Genomic DNA, 25972 nt, shown 5'->3' on the forward strand with positions numbered 1-25972 from the left:
CCGCGCTGAGGGCTTCTCCGTTACATCTCAAGTCCTCGTTATCATTTCTCTCCAAGTCCAAATCCAGGCCAAATTGCGTGTTTGGTCTCTCTCTTAACTCGACTTATTGAAGGTGCCGTCTCTTGTATCACTAAGAGACGACAAAATTAGAAATTACTATACTCTCAGGAAATGAGAGATTTTGTTGCCTTTTCTCGTTTGTAATTTTGTTTTTATAAATCCGATTTTTTTTTATATATATCTACACTTTAAAAAATTGCATATTTTTGCCGCCATGGACCGCGGCCCATGTGGCCACCCCCTTAATCCGCCCCGGCCGTTTCGTCCTGGCGAAAACATCGGCAAAACGTCACTGCCAAAATCAACGTTGTAGCAACGGTTTTGCAACGTTTTCGGATTGTACGTTTTGATAGTTTCCCAAAGACTTCATTTTGCAAGTATATATAAGAACTTTAATTTCACTAACATGCATTAAGGAAACTAATGGTATACACGTTATTTTCTATACTGAGCCAAAAAGTGTAGTTCCTATTGCAAAATGTGGTTCCAATTGCGGGCCGAGTAGCATCCCCTACTTTTAAGAGTCGTCTCTAATTAGCTGATTTGCCTGCATGGTGCCCTCCTCTCTGAGATCCTCGTGGAAAATAACACGGGTTTCATTTTTCATCGAAAATATCTCGGAAACAAAAACAAAATGAGTCGGAGGTTTCACCAATCAATTCTACAAAAGTATGAAATCAAACACACAATGCTGAGTTCCATTTTTTTTTAATTAATGGTGTACCTGTCGTAGGCAAATAGTGAAATCAGGCATTTTGTTAAATGCCTAGGCAGATAGTCAAATTTTAATGGTCTACAAAATTTTGTGAATTTTTTGCGAAGAGCTCACGATTTTTCACTATTTTTGAAAAAATAACTCATCAAACTTACGAACTCTTTTTGTCTCTTCCTCTTCAATTGCTTCTCATATTTTTAAATGTTGAAATTCCAAAAATTCTGTATTTTGCAAGATGCTGAAAATTTCAAGATCAGTGTCGCTTCAGGAGCTAAAAATTGTTTTAATTACTATCGTGTGTGCAAATTTTTATTGAAAATTTTTTCTTGTAGGAGCAATGAATTATTTTGTCTGAAATTAGGAAAAGAATCAGAATTTCAATCCAAGTTAGAATATTTGACTATTTGCCTAGGCATTTCACAAAATGCCTGATTTTACTATTCGCCTGCGACATACCTATTCATCAGCGTGAGCAAAATACCCGACAAAAGCTGGAAATCAGTCAAAAGTTCCAGCGTGAGGTGGCTGTTCTTCCGTCTCCAGAAAAATATGAATGCAGCCCTCGCTTACGACAGAGTTTACTATCGTGACTTTTCGAAGTTGCAGAGGATTTGATTTTTCTCGCTCGAGAAGTTTACTTGCACCACAGAGGAGCATCGCAATTTTCTCTACATGCTCCGCAATCTTCTCTGCATGCGAATCTAACGATGCATTTTATTCATAGAGTGCATAGAGTCGTAATGTAAATGGGAGAGCTGGCGCCATGTTCTGCTCGACGAATTCCGAGCCCGGTGTGCGCCGAGTTCGGGTCGCTTTTTCGATACATTTTCGATCCAAAATGGCGGTGTGGAATACGTGGTAATTCCTATCTCCTTTGTTGTTGTTGTTGTTGTCATCGGATGGCCGGGTACCCGTGTATCGCAAACAATCGATTATGTATCGAAAAAGTGACCCGGCGTCACACAGGAGTCTCGGAATTCGGGACATGGAAAATGCTTAAAAGTGGCGCCAGCTCTCCCAATTACATTACGACTCTATGTACTCTATGATTTTATTTAACCGATAGGTACCTCAGTCGATGCTAGAGAGGGTACTGAATCCTCCTTCGTTTCCGAAGTTATGCAATTATTGCAGCTACGTATGCTAAGGCATTTTCAATAAGGAACTCAATCAGTAATTAAACGGAATTGTTGAAGTTCTAACTCGAAGTAATTCCACGTTTCTTCTAAGCTTGACATATTAAGAATAGACACAAAATAAAATGCTCTTCGTGACTTAAAATTGATAGCTATTTTTCTCCTGTGATGTGCCGGCTACCGAAGCATGCAGAATATTTCCTCCGAATCCTCATTCAGTTTTTCCAAGAACTGTGCCCCGAAAATGTTTTACTATCCGGCATTGTATGAATTTTATTGGTGTGAATGAATTGGACAGGGTTTACAACATCCTCTGAGAGTAGAAAGACACATTATGTCAAGTTACAGCCATGGATACCTGTTACTGCAAAACAGAAATACCCGGTACGAAGGGTGCATTTGTGCGATCGTGGATTTCTTTTTAAAAAAATGCACAAAAAATCATTGGGAGCGAAATTGTATCGTTTTGAGTGACACTATTTGAAGCAGCATAGCTTATCTCTAAACGGGAAAATTATTTAGCTCTGAATAATATTATTTTCCCTCCGTAGTGAGAATTTATGTTAAAAAGAAACAAGTATCGATGAATAGAGTGGAATGCCATCATCTCTGTCTGTAATTTTCCGAGGATTATACAAAATCCATCCTTCTTTGATATTAGGCTTAATTGGACCCAAAACCACGTGGAAATCATCGATCTCCACTTTTTTCGAAACAAAAAAAAAAATTTGACTGCAAGTGTGTGTCTATATTAGGTTCTCACCAACATTTCAAAGAATAGCTACTGGCTCATATTCAAGATATAGATAAAGACCAGGTAATCTTTATAACCTTAAGACCTCATGAGGTAATCTGTATAGAGTAATGCCTATTTTTAAGCACTGTTATTTCGTGTAAGGGTACTCATATTCCTGATGCGTTCATACGTTAATCGATCATCTAACGTCGAAAAAATTCATCTGCAGATGCACTTCACAATAAATTGTGCCTATTTTCATCGCTTGCAACAATTAAAGATAAAAAAAAAATGTGATCCATTACGCATTGAAACAGTTATTTAGATACGATGACCTATCACAATATCAGTGACAACAAAACGCACCAACCCGGTAACTCAATTAAAAATGCTAAATTTTCTTCAAAGACCAAGTCAACCTCCATAAAGGTTATTGAAGTTATGGCGCATCGGTTCCAACGCAGACCTTTCAAATGTCCTTGAGTACTTTTCTTTCGGCACCAAAAATCTTTTTCTTGGACATTCTTTTTCATCCTCTGGGCAGATTTGTATGCTTCTCGACTATTTTCATCATTTCGAGTTGATGTATTTTTGTTCTCACTGATTCATTTATGGAATAGGCTGTTTCATAGAATCGTCGCCGAAAGAAGGAAGGAATATTATCATCAAGAAAGCACAGCAGTGCCGTGCTAAGGAAGAACAACGTATGAGCATTCAGGCGGTGCAATTTTTCTTTCGATATTAAATGAATTGACTGGGGAAATTGTGAATAATTCTCTTCAATTTGTTAGATTAAATTTTGTTCGAAATTTAATTCTAAAAAATCTGAAAATTTCAAGGAAATATTGGCATAAACTTCCACAAAAATATAATTTTTATCCCGGGAAATCCGGCAACTCTCGAATTTTCATACGACGCTCTTCCGTAGCACGACAGAGCACACCAGGAGTATTGATATTTCCAAAATGCCGACCGTTTGCCACGATACGGAGTTTTTGTAAATTTAATTATTAATCAGCAATCCGTTTTTCCCGTGAGGACCAAGGCCGGATTTACCTTCTTGCCGCCCATGGGCCGCGCCGCCTGTATTTTGCCGCGGCCTGCTTATTCAGTTTGAAACATCAATAAAAACCATCAAGTGAACGTGCCGGAGGGAGAAGGGTGCATAAGACGCGTTTACTCGTGTTGGACACATTTTTTGCGTAAGCCCTGTCAACACTACTGCAAAAGTTCACGGAACTTCGCGCGAAAGTTCAGTTCCGTAAACCTATCTCTGTGGGGACAAGGCCTTTCATTTGTAAGAAATGAACTAAAAAATTAAGAAAGAACAAACATAAATGTGGTTTGATAATTGTAATTTCCGCCGTCGTGCCGCCCGCGCTGACCACACTGTGTTTGGCGCAATGCGTGAAGTATTCATGTAGTCTTGAAGGCACTGTGCGTTTCACGCCGCGCCGACCGCTGTTGACCGTACTGTGTTTGACGCAATGCGTGAAGTATTCATGCAGTCTCGTGGGCGCTAATATGTGTTACATGCCGACAGCCGCGTCGAGGGCTTCTCCTTTTCATCTCAAGTCCTCGTCATCATTTCTCTTTGCGCTGCGCCGCTCCAGGCCAAATTACGTGTTTGGTTTCTCTCTTAACTCACCTAATTAAAGGTGCGCAGTCTTTTGTATCACCGAAATACGACAAAATCAGAAATTAATGAACTCTCAGGAAATAAGAGATTTTGTCACCTTTTCTTGTTTGTAATTTTTTTCTGGATCCGATTTTTTTGTACCTGCATTTAAAAAATTTGCAAAATTTGCCGCCCCTAATTTTGCCGCCATGGGCCGCGGCCCATGTGGCCTCCCCCTTAATCCGGCCCTGGAGGACGTAACTTTTGTCTTACACTTAACAGGCTGGACAAACGAGCAACTCCCCGCTTCGTGATACTTGGCAAAGTCGGGCGTATAGCGATTTGAGGTTATTGGTGTTTAAAGGCCATTATACCTCAGATCGAGACAGAATAAATTGTTTTTCCAAGAAGGAGTTTCTGGACCACTCAGGGTTGCGTCGATGAGTTTATCAGTGGCGTGGCGTGAATTGCGATGTATCGATTGTTATTCCATTTAAACCTATGGTAAGGAATCGATTATTAAGGTGTTCGCTGCGAACACCCTGTATATCGATACTTTTCCATAGGTTTAAATGGCAGATCAATCGATATATCGCAAAGCACGCCACGCCACTGGAGTTTATTGGGGAGGAAAAGTTGTATACCTGCTGGCTTGTCTCAGCCCCGAAGAGTTTATCCTCCTTCCTCCCCTAACCTTTTAAAATAAGCTGATCTCAGTATTTTGCCTCATATTTGACATCGATTTTTCACAAGAAGAAACAAACAATTAAAAGACTTCCAGGTTTAGACACAAAACTTCAATTTTTAAGGGAAAAAATTAAATTCCTGAATTAACAATATTGCGGTTAAAAGAAATGTCCGAGGTGTTTCAGTGTAGATTTTACAATGACAAAATGCTACTTTAATCACCCGCGTGGTTAACCCTCTATAACAGCGTCACGAATTCGTAACAACCGTATTTTCGGGGTTTTTAAAAATTGAACCTTTCCCGTGTGCCATGATTTTGCAGAAGTTCATTATTTTTCTTCTTATTTTGAAAAATTGATTCCCCTGACTTTAAAATTTTGAAAAGAAATGTGGTACTCTAATTTTCTTATGCAAGCCATAAAATAGATCAGTGTCCCCTAGAATCTGGGATCCAAAATTAATTCATGTCATAGAGGGTTAAATTAGCTTTCGCTATTGTAAAATGTATATTTGGACCATGTCGGACATATTCTTTAAGAATTTAATTGTTAAATCAGCAATTTATTATGGTTGTTTTCAGATTCAGCGCAAAAATCTATTCTGGTTGACCATTCCTGATGATTCTCGCCGCATTTTGGCTGCAGATTGATGTTAGGAAGTGAAAATAACAGCTATATACAGCCAATTTTTTTGGGTGAATAATTGCAGGTTAGAGTAAATTTTCTGTTTTTTGGTTTTAATGAGTTTTGCGTCCTCGCTTCAGAGCCCTGTCCCCTGTGGACTGTCAAGAATAAACTTCTGAGCGAGGTTTTGATGGTTCCCTTTCCTCAAATTCGAACATTCCGCTGACAGCGCCTCTCAAAAGCGTCTTCATTGTTTCTTTAACCGAGTCAAATAATGTTAATAACTAATAATCATTTGTTGATCTAGTTCAACGTATGGTCTAGGTTTTTTTGAAGTGTCTGGATCCACTCATGCCCCAAATACGGTCAACCAGCTTAAATTTTCGCTCAAGGATCCGCAACTTACAAATTTCCCTTGGGTATTTCAACCATGAATTTTTCAGTGTGGCTAATTTTACACTCGAGTCCCTAAGCGTGCTTCAGAGGTTTTTATTCTCCTCTTTTCAGGGAGTTCTGATCGGAAATGGCGGAGGGCGCCGATTTTAAGGAAATAGGGCGGTTGACCGAAACCTGCCACAATTTTTAAAATTGGTGCTAAAGTTCCTTCTAGAGTAGTAAAGGAATGGACCGATTTTCATGTTTTTAGCGGCTACGAACAGCAGGGAAAAAATGAAAATGCTGATTTAAAAATATTGCAGTTAAAAAAAGTGTCCGGCGTGTTTGAATTTAGATTTTCCAATAAGAAAATTGCTAATTCAACCACCCCAGAAGTTAAATTAGCTTTCTACTTTTGTAAATATACTCAACAATTGAATGTTAAATCAGCAATCCATTTTTTCCCCGATGTAACAACGGCGGGGCGAGGCCGATTTTTTTTTAAATTTATGAAATATTTCTCATGAAGGGGCTCTTTAAGGCGCAAGCGCACTGGAAAAAAAAACACATTGGATTTAGAGTCCAGACTCTTAAAAACATCGACAAAAAAAAGTACTTCTTGATTCAATCAGAATGTAGCTCAAATCAAGAACCAAGCCTCTTAATTTAAGCGGATTTCGTTTTGATTCAAGCACAAATCCGATTGAATCAAGAGTATTTTTTCTTGTCAACGGTTTCAAGAGTCTGGACTCTAGATCCAATCTGTTTTTTTTTTTTCAGTGCGCCTTTTGGGGTCGGTCGGGTCGCGTAGCGGCCACAAGACATAGCCCGTAGTCATAATAATACCTGCTTTTAGCCTATCAGTATGTATCATCCTTTCTAAGAAACGCAACAAAGACGAACACTTGATTACGTATCAGTGAGTGTCGTCATACATCTGACGTCATACGTCATGAGCCATGACGAGCGATGACGTGAAATTGCATCGACGGAATCCCCGGGTTCTGACGTCATGCCGCTAGACGGTATCATTTTCGCACCATTCTTCAAAGATAACTCGGCTATCAAGTAAAACGTTTTACGTGTACCTCACCTCCTCATGACCTATGCTTGAGAGAGCGATAAGAAATTTGTGCAGTGTAATTTTCCAACGTAGTAATTAGTTATAGAAGTAAAAACATGTTATTACCGGCTACTTCGATCCTCCACTGACACTCACACACGCTATGAGGCAATTATGAAAGTAGGTATTTCTCAATTTAGCAACAATATATTCTGGGATTTTGGAGTACACTGGAAACTAGGGTAGCGAGAAAGTAAAAAAAGATTCCTGGATCCGGAGTCTAGACTCTTGAAAAATTCGATAAGAAAAAATACTCTTGATTCGATCGAATATTTGTTTGAATCGCGAGTAAAGCCTCTCATTTAAAGCGGATTTCCTATGGATTCAAGCAAAAATCCGATCCAATCAAAATTATTTTTTATTGTTTAATTTTTTAAGAGTCTGGACTTTGGATCCAAGATACTTCTTTTTGGCGACACCGGATTCCCACCATTTAAACCCATGTTAAATAATCGATTCTTGTCGGAGAACCCTGCCCTTCCAAGAATCGATATATTTCCATAGGTTTAAATGGAGAGTAACAATGTTGCCAATTTGCTGGATCTACCAATGAAGCCTCTCAAAGAGAGCCAAAACTCTGGGAAATTTTTAAAAACCATTTTCGTTCAAAAGAAATCAAGGACACCGTTCATGATGATCTCTACAGATAATGCGACGTAATCATCGCTCATTATTGAAAAATTGATCCAAGAGCATTTTGACGTCTACAATACGTATATTTCTTCCCGCCATCAGTATCAGTTCTAAACTGAGGCAAAATTTTTGTTTAACAGTTGGACAGTTAGACAGTCAAAATTGACTGTTAATAAATATAAAGGTTAAACTCAGCGGCAGCTGCTCGATGGAGACTGAGACAGTGGCGTGGCGTGCTTTGCGATATATCGATTATTTTGCCATTTAAACCCTTATTAAAGAATCGATCATTAAGGTGTTCGCTGCGAACAACCTGATTATCGATTCTTTTCCATAGGTTTAAATGACCTAACAATCGATATATCGCAAAGCACGCCACGCCACTGGACTGAGAGTGACATATTGGGAGTGAGATTTATTTTTTTATGTTGAGTTTTAGGAGAGAATCAAACTTTAACCTTTCCCCCTTACTTTTACTTCGTGGTTGTCCAAGTGCGCCTATCCCATATCCACCTTATTCTCGATTTTTTTATTTATACCTTACAATTATTGTTTTTATTCTGACAAAGAATCTCCCTGAAATTTGACGGACGGAGCTTTCTTTTCTTCCCTTTCATGATATGATCATCTGGAGCTTACAGGATCAAAATGGCGCGAAGGAATTTTTTGACGGAACTTATGTAACAGCCAGAAAAAATCGTTTCCCTTCAAGTCGCGTTGAAAGAATTAATAAGGAAATTAATTTTTCAACGGCAAAAATTAGTTTTTGGATCTACGCTCAAATTTTCTCCACAAAATTGTGAGATATTGTAAAGCAAATGGTCTAAAACTGCAATCAAATGACAGGGCCAGATTTAGAGGGTGGCCATATGGGCCGCGGCCCATGGCGACAAATTCAGGGGGCGGCAAATTTTTCAATTTTCTTTAAATGTAGGTGTAAAAAAAAATCGGATTCAGAAAAAAAAAATAATAACAAACGAGAAAAGGCGACTAAGTCTCGTATTTCCTGAGAGTATAGTAATTTCTAATTTTGTCGTCTTTCAATGATGCAAGAGACAGCACCATTAATTAGTCGGATTAAGAGAGACACCAAACACACAATTTGGCCTGGAGCGGCGCGGCGTAGAGAGCAATGATGACGAGGACTTGAGATTAAAAGGAGAAGCCCTCAGTGCGGCGGTTGACATTTAACACATATTAGCGCCTACAAGACTACATGAATACTTCACGCACTGCGTCAAACGCAATGCGGTCAGCAGCACTCGGCATGAAACGCATGGCGCCTACAAGATTGCATGAATACTTCACGCATTGCGTCAAATACAGTGCGGTCAGAGTGAAACGCATAGCGCCTACAAGGCTGCATAAATACCTCACGCATTGCGTCAAACACATTGCGGTCAGCAGCGGTCGGCGTGAAAACGCACAGTGCCTAAAATACTTTAGGAATACTCCAAGTATAGCGCCAAACACAGTGCGGTCAGCGCGGCGCGGCGGCGGATGTTAAAATTATTAAACCACATTTGAATCAGTGAGAACGAAAACACACAAACTCGAAAAAATGAAAATAATCAAGACACACACCAAACTGCACTGAATAAGTTAGCACAAGAAAAAGAAGTTAGTTAAAGGTTTTGCCTTTGACTCCCCACCTCCCCTTTCTGGGGGGGGGGGGGGTGTAAGTCAAAATGACCTTCATATTTGAAAGTCTCGCATGCTACTGTATCACCCCTGAAAAGATGGATAATATTTGATAGGGGGCCAAATCTAATGGGGAATGGAACAACGTCTTTCTCGAGGAGCCCAATGAAAGCACTTTCAGAACCTCAGAACTTTGTATCAGCGGAGTTATAAGCGTTTAAAGTTTCCAAATTTTGTCCGACCTCTCCCATTGACTCGACCCACCGCTCGGAGGGTTGGTTGCGCCTGACATTTTTGTGCCCTCGCCATTTTGCATAGGGCTCAAGTGCCGAAGTTCTGGCTCGGAAGAATAATCAACAATATGCTTGGAACAATCTTCCCCCCGCCAAGATTTTCTTCGAAGCGACCCGGAAAAAGCAGGCGCGACCTCTGATTTCCCGCGGGCTTTTCCGCGTTTTATGCAAATTTCAGCTGGACTGGTGTTTTGGTCTGCCCTTTAGCCCCCGAAATGAGCGGCGCTCGGCGGAGGATCCTCGTCTTCATTTTAGCAGGAGACTAAGTTATTGTGTGCACTCTACTATTATTCGGTATCGCTTCGTGTTTCATCAAGTTTTCAAAGTTGCCAAAGTCAGGGAAATTCCGGGATATTTTCCTGTATCTTGAAAGTTTTCAAATTCTCATAGGAAGTGGGGACGTATTCATGCTAAAAGGAACTAGAGACGTGTGGGAAGGATGGGATGTGCTCAGGCATGTAGCCAGAGGGGGGATTTGGGGGGCTCGAGCCCCTTCCGAAAGCAAAAAAGGTGGGAAAAAATGAAGAAAAGGGGAGACAGAAAATACAAAAAGGCGAGAGTTTGAACTTTCAAAATGCGTCGAAATAGATTTAAAATTTCAAAAATTTGAAGGTATCGTAGGCTGATAGTAGAAAAAGATACGTAATTTTTCCGCAGAAATTGATGGAAAATCTGCGTCACGGAGGCCTCAGGATGCGTCCAAAAAGAATTAAAATTTCAAAAGTTTGCCGGGGGAGGCCCCCCGAACCCCCCTCTAAACTGACGGTTGTTCCATACCCCCAAAGTCCCCCCTTAGCAGAGGAGGGAGGGGGGAGAACCCTGCTCACCCAACCAAGCCCCCCTCGAAACAAAATCGTACCCGCCAGACGAAGATTGCACAAACGAGAGTCGGATATTAAAATGTTTTCATTTTTTTTGGTCGTTCTTTTGTCAAAGCGGGCCCAAGAGAGGGCGAAGCGCCCGCTGGGGGTTGGGTCGCGTAGCGGCCAGGGGGCATAGCCCCCTAGTCTAAAATTAATGTCCGATGTGTAAGCTAGAGTACCTGTATAGGGAGAGTAGCGACAGATCGGTTCATGGAGGGCTTAGGGCCCAAAAGTGCAGCCACCCTTCTGAGCAACTTCTAACACACACAATTTCACTGCCAGCCTACAGATTTCAATTCTAACCACGATGGCTAAGAATGTACATAAATGAGCGTTCTTTCGCAAAAATAAGTAAATTTATGCAAAAAGTAAGCCAAATACATGCTTTCTAAACGACGACGGTTCGTAACAATTGTATTTGTAAATCGCTCTGGACATTCGAAATTTATAGGTTGACTGCCCTTTTGGGCCCTAACTTTATTCGCGGAGGCATCGGTGAAGGCCTGATGGACTTTCGGAGTTTCAGATCTGTCGCTACTCTCCCTATACAGGTACTCTAGTGTAAGCAAAACAGTGATTTCATATGAGAACAGCAGTTTGTGATGAAAACAATTAATAAGACCCAAATTTTGTGACGGATGGTCGCGGTTTTTCTGAGGGACGATATCTTTCTGCATCAAAACTGAGCTGGACGTAGAAAACTGGACGGTTATTAAATTATTAATTTTTTAATAATATCGACGTTTGGACGGAATTTATTATATTCATGCCCGATCTGCGAGTCCGAGGTATCGAAACACGATTCCATCGACTGGCTCTTTTAAACTTTTCTTAAGTCAAAAAGATCTGAACCAAAATCGACACTCGTCAAAATTGTAAGATTTAACACGAAAACTTTATATTTATTATTTATGCTTAACGTTCCAACGTCAAGCACTAAGACAGGAATCTATTAAGCGACCTATTTGAACTTCTCTGTTGTGGAAAAAACTGTGAAATCGACGTTAATCAAAATTGACCATCGACAACAGTTCGACGACTTATCTGTGGCAGGTTCTTCAAAACTTTCCTTTCTCCGCTCGTAAGCGGCAGTGGCGTGGCGTACTTTGCGATATATCGATTGTTATGCCATTTAAACCTATGGAAAAGGATCGATAAACAGGGTGTCCTCAGCGAACACCTTAATAATCGATTATTTATCATAGGTTTAAATGCCATAACAATCGATATATCGCAAAGCACGCCACGCCACTGGTAAGCGGTGCTTGTAAATACGAGTAAGTCGAGAAAATAATAATCGCAAGAGATTTCGAGCACCGGACGGTGGAAAACTCCTGCTCCCCGGAGAATTATTTGAGTTATCAGCGCCCACATGAAGGAGTTTCCTTTGTTCCCCGAAGAGCGTCTGGAAAATTAGAACCGACAGAGCGGGAGCCATGTAAAATTAAAGGTCAGAGAACGTTTGTCATGTGGAGAACCTACGTCAACCTATCACCTTTGATTACTTTTCGGGAAGAAAGGTATTTTTTCAGTATGTGACAATGAAATATTAAACCGATAACTCGATAAAGCGAAGGTAGACCTCGTTTTGCTTACGTCCTATGCTGCCGTGCTAAGGAGGAACACCGAATGAACATTCGAGAGCTGCCAGAATTCGCCGGATAAAACATGCATTTTTGAGGGAAGCTATGCATGTTTTGCCGTGAAATTTTCGGATGTGTTTGTTCAAGTCTCGAACAAAATTTTTCCAGTAAATTCGGTTTTTACTAAATGAAATCTGGTAATGTCTAAAGGTCCATACAGCGTCCTTCCTTAGCACAGCAGCATGAACCATCAGACAAGGTAAACTGGAGAAAAAGTCACATGGTTTCTTTTCAAAATCTTGTACGATCAATGATAATGAGCAGAGCACTACTTCCGGCGATGAAATGAACTATTTTGCCCCATTGGAAATGAAGAAAGGTGTCGCGAACAAAACTATAAATTCGGTTCATTGGTCTTGCAGCGGATTGAGGCTGTAAAATACCCTTCAACTGTGCGGGATACTTCAACGCCACCACTGAGCACGAATAGATGCCTACTTGATTTAAATTCTCACTGCGAGTTGTACCGAAAATTTCTAAATTTGTACAGCTCATTACGCTTATTGAAGGACTAACAAGAAAATTAGTCTCATAACTCTGTTTTTGTAGAAGAAAACTTACGATCATGTCTCTTTCACATTCCCCCTTTGCGCTCTTTTTTACGGTAATTGGGAGTCTGTAAACTTTTCTTTTTCGGGCTAGGATTCATTTACGAACGTCAAAGCAAGAAAATAAGACACCGAGTTTAAATGGATGTATTTCTGCCAAACGGAACTATGTGCATTGCAGCGTGAACCCTGTTGTGCATATATTCTTATGGGTCTCAGGGCTCATTGCTCAATGTACATAGTTCCGTTTGACAGAAACCCGTCCAAATGATTCCGATGATTAATCAAGGGAGTATTCCATTCAGAAGCTTGAAAAGTTTCTCAGGGTAATCATACAACTTTTTTTTTGTCCCGTCTTTATTTTTCCCCCTTTTTTTCTTAAATAATTAGTGCTTGGAAATGCAGCAATCTGATGGGGTATTCACACAGCTCTCAGCGAAGTAATCCGCTCTGACTCGAAAATTGTTAAAAGAGTCGAAACATTATTTAGGTAATGGTTGAGGAAATCTCCAAGACAAACGTCTTGAGGATTTCCTTAAAAATTTGGAGCTGAGGCGCATGGTTGAAGTAAATTTTACACTTCCGATTATTTTCTCAGTTTTTTGCTTTTGAGAGAAAAAGATTCAAAAGGACCTTTCAATCTATGTTTGAGGGTGAGTTTCGACGGTGAAACTACCAAACCACGTACCTCGTTTGCGGTGTTTAAAAATCTACGCTCACATTTTATTTTTTTGAAGTAGACCAAATCAATATCATTCCTTGAAATTTTCACGGAATTTTCTCCGCACAAAGAGGAAAAATCACAGAAATTTTCAATACTGGATGTTAAGTAGTTTTTCATTTAAAAAATAAAGTATGACAGGAAGTCTGCGACGTCGCAAACCGAGATACGTGGTTTGGTAGTTTCACCGTCGGTTTGCCACTGAAAAGAATTCTTGGATATCGCGAAATATTTTGATCAAAAGAGCCCTTAGGGTAAAAAATGAGCAAACACTGAGACAAAAGGTTCGAAATGTGCTTCCACTTGGCTTTTGGACCGTTTAATTCCTCGTTTCAGAAAAATATTTGTTGGGACTTACAAATTTGAGCTCTGTAAGGTCTTATACTTGTTTCAAACAAGCTGATAGGAACATCAGGCTAAGTTCTGAGCCGCTTTGGTCGGCATTCCATGGAGAAGAGGTTGTGGCACCGGCTCTGTAATCAAAAGATCTCGGATTCGATTTCCTGCAAGGCGACTTAAATTGCAGGTTTGGTAGATCTTTCATTTTGATGCAGTTAAAAACTTTCAGAGTCTGTGATTCCTCTCACATAACGCACACTTTGTTCGGGACAATCCACGAGAAAAGCTAAATATCGATGACCAAAAAAACTAAATTTCAAATGAGCAAACAAGTATTCATGCTCAAATTCTCGCTATGCTTGACAACCTAAATATGTACTTCTATCGGACAACCAAAGCACAAAGAGTGTCTTATACCAGGAGGTCTGGACACCCTCTAAATATATTTTAGGATATATTTCTGCCTCGAACTTAATGAAAGTGTTTATTAAGTTCCGGGCTTACTTTTCGCAGGGATAAAATCCATTTTCGCGTAGAATCTATTTTAAAGATTATCAAAACAGTTGAGTTTGAAAAATGAAGAATTGTGGCATAGAATGCAAACGGCCTGTATCCAGAATTCCAGACAGGAAATTCAAATCATCTAACTTCATTGATAATTATCAAGTTGGCGCCATGCTGCCATCAGACATGCATTTCTCCGACTCTAGCAATGACTTAAAACGAGACTTCAATATTCCTTGGGTCAATCACCCGTCCGACAATGCACGCGGGGGTGTAGCAATCATGATCAAAAATTACATTAATATCACATCAATATGAAATTTAAAGCGGAAGCACCCAGTCAATGTCAATCAGGTACCCTAAAAGCGGAGACAGGTTACGAATAACGGTGGCATTGCCCACCTGGACCTCAGATTAAATGCGAAGACCTTATGATATGTCTAGAATCCCTCGCGGTAATAGATTTACGATATAGCCGGGGGAGACTAAAACGCAAAACACAAAATATGAGAATCTTGAATAACTGTAACAAGAAATAGAGCATTAAACTCACGCTTAATGCGTAACGAACAACGAATAACTCCTAGCGCACAAAGCGTTACGCGTTATGCGTAACACATAACGCGTGACGCGTAACGCATAGTGCCTGAGGCGCGCTGGTCAGAATGGAACACATATTAGTGCCTACAAGACTCCATGAATACTTCACGCATTGCGTCAAAAACAGTGCGGTCAGCAGCGGTCGGCGTGAAACGCATAGCGCCCATAGCGCCTACGAGACTGTTGGGATACTTCACGCATTGCGCCAAACATAGTGCGGTTGGCGCGGTGGCGGAAATTAAAATCAGTAAACCACATTCATGTTTATTCTCTCATAATTTTTTCGTTCTTTTCTTATTAAATGAAAAGCCTCGTCCACACAGAGATAGGTTTACGGAACTTAATTTTCGCGCAAAGCTCTGTGAACTTGTGCTAGCGTTGACAGGGTTTTCACAAAAAATGTGCCAAACACGAGCAAACGCGTCTTATGTACCCCTCCTTCTCCGGCACGTTCACTTGATGGTTTGTATCGATGTTTCAAAACGAGAGAAGGGGCGACAAAATACTGGCAGCCAATGGGCGGCAAGTATAGCATACATTTAGATGCTCAAAGTGGTTTGGTAGCCCAATATGAGTGTCTGCCAGCATCACTGATGTGAAAAATGATCGAGAGCTTTCAAGCCAAATTTCTCAAATATACAGGGTGATCTGATCATCAGCACCAGTATTTTTTCGTTTAACTACGGTCGTGAAAAGACTGGAACCGGAGGGTGAGTGAGGACTCTACCTCAAGGAATACAAATCTCATTATCCTACTAATCCCCTTGGGAGGCAAGTATTTAAAGGCATGATCTTTAAAATCAGATTTCCCGAAAAATTTTTGCAGTGACTTCATCAGATTCAGAGAGTAAAAACATTTTAACGGGAACTGACCTCGCTAAGTTCTGATCGGCGTATCCTCAGCAAAACATTTACATGAAGGTCACTTTCACAGCTCTCCCTGGCACTCAGCAACACCTAGCCCCCACAGCACTGCCGTGCTACCGCTAAGGGGGAACGTATGAACATTCGAGAGATGCCAAACTTCCCTGGATAAAACATGTATTTTTGACAACATTCATGCATATTTTTCCTCGAAAGTTTCAGTTATTTTAGCTTACATTGCGTACAAAATTGTCTGAAAAGTTTGAAAAATAATATTCGCCATTTGCCCAGTAAATTCGGTTTTTATCGAAGGAAACTTGGCAACGTCTAAAAGCTTATACGGCGTTCTTCCTTAGCATGGCAGAGCACCCTCCCTACACTATCTTCCCGTGGTTTTTCTAGGGACACTCCCTCTTTCCTTGCAAAACTCCCTGTCGCCATCCTCTTACTGGGTGCTCCCTTAGTCGTCTCCGCCCAGCAGGCCGATTATTGAAATTGCTAGACAAAGTTATAGACAAAGAAGACAAAATAGATATGAGAGGAGGATCCTATTGGTGGAAGCGGATGGTTGTTATGGACAAAAGAGGTAGGTAATAGACTAAGACGACTAAGTAATGACAACCCACAAGGAACCCTATAGTAAGTTCATCAATTTCTCCCTTAGTCTATTAGAACCACCCATTTCAACTAATAAGATTGCTCCATACTCCTTATGTCTTCTTTGTCTATCGCTTTGTCCATCGATTTCAATAATTAGCCCACAGGAAGAACCCAATCAAGCTTCTCTTGTGGCAGCCTCTATTCTGTCATCTTTTGAACATGACCATACTTCAGCATGACCAGACTAACCGTTCGGTCATGACGTGTAATACGATATCACTCTCGACTTCCATGATCCGACGCACTCTATCATAGTGGCATCGATATTTTCTAAAGACTCCTGCCAAAATACGGTTTCTTATATTGAAGGGGAAGTCGTCTCCCTCGACGACATACTATCTGGTCGCAAAATTGGACGCATTTCTGCCAACCGGAGCTATGTGCGTTCAGAAATGAGCCCTGAGACCTATAAGAGTATATGCATAACAGGGCTCACGTCATAATCCACGTAGTTCCGTTTCTGCCATTTAAACCCATGTGGAAAAGGATCGACTACACAGAGAGAAATTTCAACACAAAAGTTTGGTTCATACGGAAAGTAAAACACAAAATAGCCCTAGTCTTCGGTTGACAGTTTCAAGAGAAAATTCCAACTAGTTTTCTTGAAGAAATTCAATAAAAACGAGTGTTGGATACCAACATCGCATTTGCCCAGTCACTCCATTGTTCTCTGCTCTAAATTCACCGCAGACTGTATCAAAATGAACACGAATTTGTTATGGTTTGTGTTTTCCTATATTAACCAAGAGGAACACAAGGAAATAATTTTTTTTTTTTTTTCAGTGAATCAAGTCATTTGCAACAAACGCCTTAATAATCGATTCTTTACCATTGCTTCCAATGCGAAAATATCAGTATCCGATTACTACGCCTCACCACTGATAATAATTTAAATCCTGCGAATATTTACGGACAAATGTATTGAAGACTCTAACATCTTATATATAAAGTAAAGGTCGGTTTTGACCATTTTCCCGAAATGGGGGTCATACCGTTTGTCCGATCTTCCCTAAATTTGTGTACAGATCCTCTCCAGTTCAGTGAGTGACACTGGCTATTTCAATGTTCTCCCTGCTGCGATTTCGGGATTTCATCGTCGAAAAATGGTGCAATTGGGAAGAGTAACGGGCCAACGGTTGCTAGGCATTTTTTATTTATTTATTTACTTTTTCTTTCAAACTCTGGCTTGTGAGCTGCAAACTTTGAACTGTCATAACTTTGAAACTTCGCTAAAGTTTAAATTTTTTAAACGTATTTTGTACCAGAATGTGTGTAAAATATATTTCTGCTTTCGTGCAAGGGTATTGGCTTTTCAATTTTTAGTTTTTAGCGTTGAAGTTCCTTTTTCAAGTCACGCTTATTTTATGATTTACCATCTGTCACGAAACATAATCGATTTTTTTATTTTACTATCCGTCAAAAATTTTGAAAAATCTCGATCAACACTTAGCCTAAACTTCTTATTGTCTCCTTTAAAAAAAAAAAAAAAAAAAAAAAAAAAAAAAAAAAAAAGATTTTTTAGCGCGGAGCAATATAAAATCAGTAGTGACAATTATGCATAAATTAGAGTTATGATTTTTTTTCTTGTTTTCTCCTTTTATTTAAAAAAAAAAGAAAAAGTCCCGGCGATGCCCAAGACCGAAAAGCTTCGACTAGATACTTTAGATAAAATTATTTCAGTAAGTTGGAATTTTTTAACAAACGTGCGTTACTTATACATCAGCATGAAGCTGAAAATCTCAATACAGAAGGAAAAAGCTCATATGATCAGCACAATATTCCCTTGAAGAGATACGCTGTTTGATATTTATAAAATCATTTAATATTAGGTACTTCGTCTTCATTTCTTTAACCTAGCATAGTGCACACAGTTAGGCATTTAGCACTTTTGGACACTTTTTCTTTTTATTCTCAATTTTTTTCTTTATCTTCATTTTCTCCATGTAATTTTCTTGTAACTTGCCATATTCTAAATTCGGTACTTTGCCAAATTCTACTTTTCCTTTACTTTACCTCATTTTTTTTATTTTTTGATTAATTCTTACTCTTACTGCATTGCTCTTATTTTATTTTATTTTCCTTTTTATTTTTGTTATTTTTGTTATAATTATTATTATCTATCAAAATGTTTGTAAAATGTGTTAATCTAAACCGTTAATTTAAATTGTAAAAAGACCTTCTTCTAGGTCTGCATAATCTCTTGTATATACGTTCTTTGTAATATACTAAATAAAAAATAAAAAAAAAAAATATTTAACCCACAGCACTGGTTACCCCACACCACAACAATTTTTAAAACCGTTTGAAGAAATTTAATCATTCCATCGGGCAGGTCTCGCGAAACGAGGGAGTTTAAATCCAGTTCTTAAAATTTACTTTTAGCGAACTTTCAGTGAACCTACCTATCACGAACCAATACGAAAGTCGACGCACGGACGGAACGGGACGATGGAATCCCGCGAGAATGGCGAGCGTCCAGCTTCGGATCCAACAACCTCACTAGTGATGATCCCGTCAACAAGTCTACCCCTTAAGGCGTAACGTATTTGACAGCTAGACACCATTTTGAGAGTTCGACGCAGGGGGCGGAGTTTCGACGATCAATCCGCGAAATTGTTCCCGTCCAGACTCCGCCCCCTTTCATGGGCGCAAATTTTATCGTATGTCCTGTCGAAATCGGAATGGAGATTACGCTGCCGTCCTGAGGAAGAACGCCGTATGAACCATCAGCAATTGCCAAATCTCCTCGAATTTTCGGGAAATTTTTTTAATATTTTTCCCCGAATCAGAGAATTTGCAGACACTGGAAAAAAAACATATTGGATCTAGAGTCTAGACTCTTGAAAACATTGACAAGAAAAAATACTCTTGATTCAATCGGATTTTTGCTTTAAACAAAACGAAATCCGCTTAAATTAAGAGGCTTGGTTCTTGATTTAAGCTATATTCTGATTGAATCAAGAGTACTTTTTCTTGTCGATGTTTTTAAGAGTCTGGACACTAGATCCAATGTTTTTTTTTTCCAGTGGGTGTCTGAAATTTGATGAATTTAAGTGGAAACTCCTAAGCGAACTGAACACGAGCATACCCTCGGTTCATAAATTAAACAATTATTGGAGAAGATACGACAAAATGATCTATCTGCTAAAATACATGTGTTTAAATGGAAAATGCCGCCAAATGACGTCACCAAGAGGTACATTTTCTCACGTTTGAGGCTATTTTTATACTATTTCCTATTTCAGAAAAAAATTATAAAAGATAGTGTGAAATCAGCTCTTTAAGCACTTTCAGATGAAGCAATTAAAAATTTGCATGCAAATTCTCCATTTTGTTCTTAGTTTGATCTAAAAAGTCTGAAAGTTTCAAGGGAAAATATCCATAATTTTCTTCAATGAAAAAAATTACTTTCTAATAGAAAATTTAACAACTCTCGAATGTTCGTACGGCGCTTTTCCTTAGCATGGCAGTACGAGCGAAAAGCAAAGAATCTCTGTAGTTTTGATTTAGCTATATTGTATACACTAAGTTTGTGTAGCTATATTATACGACCGAATACTAAGCAAAAAGATGGATTTAATTAAGCAATTTTTTGGACCCATTTTTATGACCAGATATAAAGATAGGATCAGTTTGACCTCCGTACAAGATTATTTCAATAAGATTTATAGACACCCCTTTACTTACTTTAATTTTACTAATATCAGGGTTTTTTGTAACAATGCTTACAATAAATCGGTCTTTGGGTTTTGCTTTACAATAAATCGGGTGAATAAACTTTCATAATTGCACCCAAAGTATCATGCTAAGTAATGAGTGGGTAGAAAATGTTTAGCCCAAACTATTAAAAACTCTACTCTCGTACTTGGATCCATCTCGGCATAGAGACTTTGATTAGAGACTTTATACACATCTAAAACTAGTGGTTCATCTTGCGTTATGTTTTTCGAAAAATAGCACTTAGTTAGAAAAAATTTTAGATGTGTAGTTGGAAGAACGATTTTATCAAATTTGTACGCTTCCAGCTTTAAAAAAAAACACTCAGGTATATCTCCGTAAAGAAACTGCGAAAAGGCTTAGCTCATGTAAGTTCTAGCATGATGTGTAAAATAGAGTCATAATCCGATAATATTAAACGTCCATTATGGCAAAAAATCTGTAACTCACATTGACTCTAAATTATGAGTGATTTATTTGAAATGCAGGCTTCAAACCGTAACAACCTCGGTTGGATTTCATATTTCGGGGAGGTTTCTGTTCTACAATATTCAAAAAGAACTCCTCTAGTCAGTGACACCAATTGAAGCAGGGCGTGCAAAAACCGTTAATGTTCATTTTTCCAGTCTTGAGTTTTTTTGAGTTCATAATACTTTTAAAGAATTGATACAACCATAAAAGTGATAAAAGGATTCGTTATGGGATTAAGGAAACCTGAAGACGAGTTTTAACGCCACTTTCGTGGTTGCAATCAACTCTGAAAAGTATCATGAACTTAAAAAACTTAAGACTGGAAAAATGGACAATAGCGGTTTTTGCACAACCCGCCCCGATTCAATTCTTAATTTGACATATATCTTACCTAAAAGGAACTAAGTATGTAAAACTGACGTAACCAGAAGGAACTATATTTTAACTATTTTCGTGCTAACAGGTTATTTTTGACTTTATGAATTTTCTCGGCAGTAAGACACCTGTCTTCCGGGAAAAAAACTTGACCTTTGAAAAAAGTTGAGAGTGAGAAATGTAAGGGAGGCTGACGATTTGAAGGGCCAGACAGTGAAGATGTGGGTTACTCCTTCAAACTTCTTCAACTTAAAAACTCCGCCAGGCATTATTGAGATGTCTTTTCCTCCTGGAGGTCGGGAGGAAAACTCAATGAAATCTAAGATCCAGGAAATTTGGAGAGATCACCGAAATCAAGATTAGTGACGTCAAACATATCGAGAGTACCTGACATTTTAAGCAGATCTTCTTAAAACTGATATTGAGATCTAAGGAAGTCGTTTGCACTGAATCGCTCTGAATGATAAGTTGCACCCTTTGATGGTTGTAATTTTCCTTGTCCTCTCAAAGGACCTAAACGCACGCCTAGTCATTTTCCTGTAAAATACAGCTTGACCTATTTAAAGGCATGGGGGGGGGGGGGGGGTATTTTTGAAAACTCCGTTGGCATGTGCATGTTGAACGTTCACGGAAAAAAAAAGAATTGCTGATTCAGCAATTCAATTGCTAAAAATAGAGAGTGCAATGTTTCAACGCAGATTTTACAACAAAAAAATGCTACTTTAACCACATTGTAAACTAATTTAACCACGGGGGTGATTAAATTAGCATTTTTTTGTTGTAAAATCTGGGTTGAAACATTGCACTCACTGTTTTTAACAATTGAATTGCTGAATCAGCAATGGACCACTAGACAAGGTACGAATTTCAGCATTCTAATACTTGTTTATTGACCAAAATTTCACGTAAAACACGACGCGCACAGCGAAAATTACCGAAATCAATTCCTTACGAAGATATTTAATGATTTTTGGTGCGTGAATTCAAACCACCCGCTCACGGAAACTCAATGCTCTCCGTGATTCACATCGCGCGCTAAACGTTATCATGACAGTCTCTGCGATATAAAATTCTGGCAACCTCGATCTTGACGCTTTGGCTCAGCTATAGCAATTTACTTATTGTTTGAAAAATACATGGTGGGAAATGAAAATTGCTCGATTGAGAAGCTCGCTGAAACCGTTGTAGTGCGCGATTTGACTCGCGTAGAGCTTTGAGTCTCTTGTGAGCGGGCAGTTCAAATTCCTCGCACTCAATGTGAAATAAAAACGTTAATATCTTCGTTAAGAGTTGGTTTCAGTAATTTTCGTTGTGTGAATTGTGTTTTACGTGAAATTCTGCTTAAGAAACATGTATCAAATTGCTTAACTTTGTACCTTGTCTAGTGGTCCATTCTTTTTTTTCCGTGTTTAATTTGGCTCAGGGAAAACAAACACAGTTTTCCCACGGTTATGAATCAGTTGGACGTATTTCTACCAAACAGACCTATATGCAGGTGAGAAATATGGGGTGTGCTCTAGAAAGCTGCATAAGAAGCAATGTAAAAATGGGCGTGATTCCTTTTGAAGAATTGGAAAAGCGGGATTTTACATTCTATCAAACAGACCTATGTGCCAACTGAATGCGGAACTCATGAGCCGTGGGCATGGCAAGAGAGCGTTGTGGACAGGGCTCATGAGTTACAGCTCCCCGACGACGATCTCCCCCTCGCGCGTGGTCTGTATCATTGCCGCTGACGTCACTGGCGCTTTATTATTCTCATTCACTCTTACGCAAAGAGAACTAACGAGCACACCCCATATTTCTCACCACCACATAGGTCTGTTTGGTAGAAATACGTCCATTTGAGTCACTGCATTTTGCAACTAGAAGCTGAAATTGTTGGCTTAGTTTAAAAACAACTTACGTACAGGGCCGGATTAAGAGGGTGGCCAGGGGGCCGCTGCCCATGGCGGCGAATTTTGCAATATTTTGAATTCAGGTATGAAAAAAATCGGATTCAGAAAAATAAATTACCAACGAGAAAAGGCGACAAAATCTCTTTTCGTGAGAGTATAGTAATTGCTAATTTTGTCGTCTTTCGGTGATACAAGAGACCTGTACCTTTAATTAGTCAAGTTAAGAGAGAAACCAAACACACGATTTGGCCTGGAGAGAGGCATGATGACCACGAGGACTTGAGATGTAAAGGAGAAGCCCTCGGCGTGGCGGTCGGCATGTAACACATAGTAGCGCCTACAAGACTGCGTAAATACTTCAGGCATTGCATTAAATACAGTGCGGTCATTTTGGTCATCGTGAAACGAATAGCGCCTACAAGACTGCATGAATACTTCACGCATTGCGTCTAACACAATGCGGTCAGCACGAAACGCATAGCGCCTACAAGACTGCACGAATACTTCACGCATTGCGTCAAACACAGTGCGGTCAACGCGGCGCGGCGGCAGACATTGAAATTATTAAACCACATTTTAGTTTGTTCTTTCGTAATTTTTTCGTTCATTTCTTATAAATGGCAGGCCTTGTCCACACAGAGATAGGTTTACGGAACTTAACTGTCGCGCAAAGTTTTGTGAAATTTTGCTGGTAGTGTTGACAGGGCTTTCCCAAAAAATTTGTTCAACACGAGTAAATGCGTCTAATGCACCCCTCCCCCGCTGGCACGTTCATTTGATGGTTTTTATCGAGTTTCAAAACGAATGAGAAGGGGGCGGCAAAATACAGGCGGCCCATGGGCGGCATGTAGGTAAATCCGGCCCTGCTTACGTACCACTAGCTTTTCCTTTAAACATAAGTGCTTTTATGGATGAGCCGGAAATTGAAGTCCCTAAATGCAAAATGTAGTTCAATCGTTACAAGGGATGAGAATCTTCAAGACTCACACTTCTCAATTTCTTTTTAAGTGAGGGTCCCTCATATCTCACCTCGGGGCGGCGGTTTATTGTCATGTCCTTTATTGAGTCTTTCGAAATTTGATGGATTCAAAATTTAAATCAAAAGTTACAAGTTTTAATAGTTTGTAGTACGTTACCGCACACACTTCGAAGGTATTTTCTGGATTGAATAGAGGAATGAAGAGGACTAGACCCGAGTGAATCTCAAAATCGAAAGCTGAGACTCTATTGCTGCGTAGTAAAAAGTTGTGGAATACCTACTCGTATATCGAGTGAGTACCTAAAACTGGAAATGAGATTCGTGGAAAAATATTTTCGAGTCGACTTGAGTCATTTTCATAATTCCTCACAGTCAGTGACGAGGCGTGAATGATCGATTATCGATAGGTCCTCATTGAATCTATGGTAAAATATCGATTATTAAAGTGTTCGCTGCGAACACCCTGTTTATCGATCCTTTTCCATAGGTTCAAATGGCAGATCAATCGATATATCGCAAATAACGCCACGCCGGAAAAAACGGAATTTTTAAACGTTAGATTAAGGCTCTCTTATTTAGCCACGGGCTGTCAAGAGGCATATTGCGGGGTTGGCTCAAGCTGTTTGTGTTTCGTTTTGTTTCAACTGATTCAAAGTAAACGTGATTGCTTATGCGCATCGGTTCAGACAATCCCTTGGGAAATCAAAATGGACTGATTTAGTGACCACGTCATTCTACATAATATGATCGAACTCTTGGTTCAAACCAAAACAACCAACATAACCTCATGTGCGAGGAATGGTGTGTATGTGTGGGTGTGTGTAATATTTTTTTTTCCAACATTTTGGAAGCTTATAATATATTAATCGTAAAAAACTGTATTGGTAAAACCCCGCAATATGCCTCTTGACGCGGCCCGTGGCTAAATAAGAGAGCCTTAATCTAACGTTTAAAAATTCCGGATGGTTCCTAGGAAATATGCAGGTCTGTCATTTTAACACTTCGTTATGACCGTAGTCTTAGCAATTTTTCTTTTTAAACATTTTGAAAGCTTGCAGTTTATTTAACCGTAAAAAACTTTATTGCTCAGTGGTCTGTGCATTTTAAATTTTTGTATCCATATTTTCTCTATGAGGGCCCTCTTCATATAGTAAAAACAGGTTCTATTACTTAAAGCGCTACAAGGAAAGTAAAGGGTGGTATTTTTGGACTTACTTCGGTCAAAAAGAAAAAATTAAGAAAATTTGCTTGCAAGAGTGTACAACTTGTAGTTTTATCACCCCCGGAACCGATTTGAGTGGCCAACTTTTTTTTTTTTTTGCATATACTATCACATCGGAGTGCAGGCACAATTTTTTGAGCTTGGAGAAGATCTGTCCCGATGGATGAATTTTATTGGTGATTTTTTCAAAATTTGTCGTCATATCTAATATGATTCTTGTGTAAAATTTCACAGACTTTCATTTGGAAAATAAGCATTTTTTCGGTACGACGCGTTTTTCTTGCAGAAAAAGCCATTTTTGATCACAGGGCGAGCTATTAAGAGGCAAAAGTAAAAAAAATCGATTTTTGGGTAAAAACGTCCCCGGCGGAGGTTCTAAAAATTCTCCGATCGGTCTGAAACTTTACAGGAATTTTTTTTTATGTATTGGCACCTATTGGAAACCGGGGAGCTGAACTTTTCCAACTTTTTTTTTTTTTAGCATACAAATAAGCCGCACCCTACTCCTCCTCCGGCACGTTCATTTGAGGGTTTTTTTCGAGTCTCAAAACGAATGAGAAGGGGGCGGCAAAATATAGGCGGTCCATGAGCGGCAAGTAGGTGAATCCGGCCCTGTATCTGCATATATTAGAAGTCTGATTGCGATGTGATACGCATAAGACAAATGAGCCCAAAAGGTCAGTGAGAATACGTTTGGAAAAGATGTTTACATAACTAAAGGAAACTTGAGATGAAACGTTTCCCTAATTTGTTTCAACGCCTTACTTAGGATTTTTATTGGGAGACATCGCTCCCTGGCCGCTATGCATCAAAACCCCAGAGGACGCTGAACGTTCCTCTCTCTAAAGCTCGCTTTGCGGGTCCCTGTGAGTGAATCAAAGTAGAGCGGGTGCATTAAGGTGATTCGGCGGTCGCCATTTTTTGTGTC

General features: G+C 39.5%; 1 protein-coding gene across 2 annotated transcripts in view; it reads right to left on the reverse strand.

Moving 5' to 3' along the window:
* The window catches only part of LOC109037847 (uncharacterized), a 49552-nt gene that overhangs the window by 20402 nt on the left and 3178 nt on the right, over positions 1-25972 (reverse strand). The window contains exon 1 of one of the 2 annotated variants that reach the window (XM_019052720.2): positions 18785-18890. The exons of the other annotated variant lie outside the window; for it this stretch is intronic. The gene's annotated coding sequence lies outside the window, so the exon portion shown is untranslated. Of the gene's footprint in view, positions 1-18784; positions 18891-25972 lie in introns of those variants that run through there. 2 annotated transcript variants of the gene reach the window in all.

Source organism: Bemisia tabaci, chromosome 10 (genome assembly GCF_918797505.1).
Source record: "Bemisia tabaci chromosome 10, PGI_BMITA_v3".
NCBI lineage: Eukaryota > Metazoa > Arthropoda > Insecta > Hemiptera > Aleyrodidae > Bemisia > Bemisia tabaci.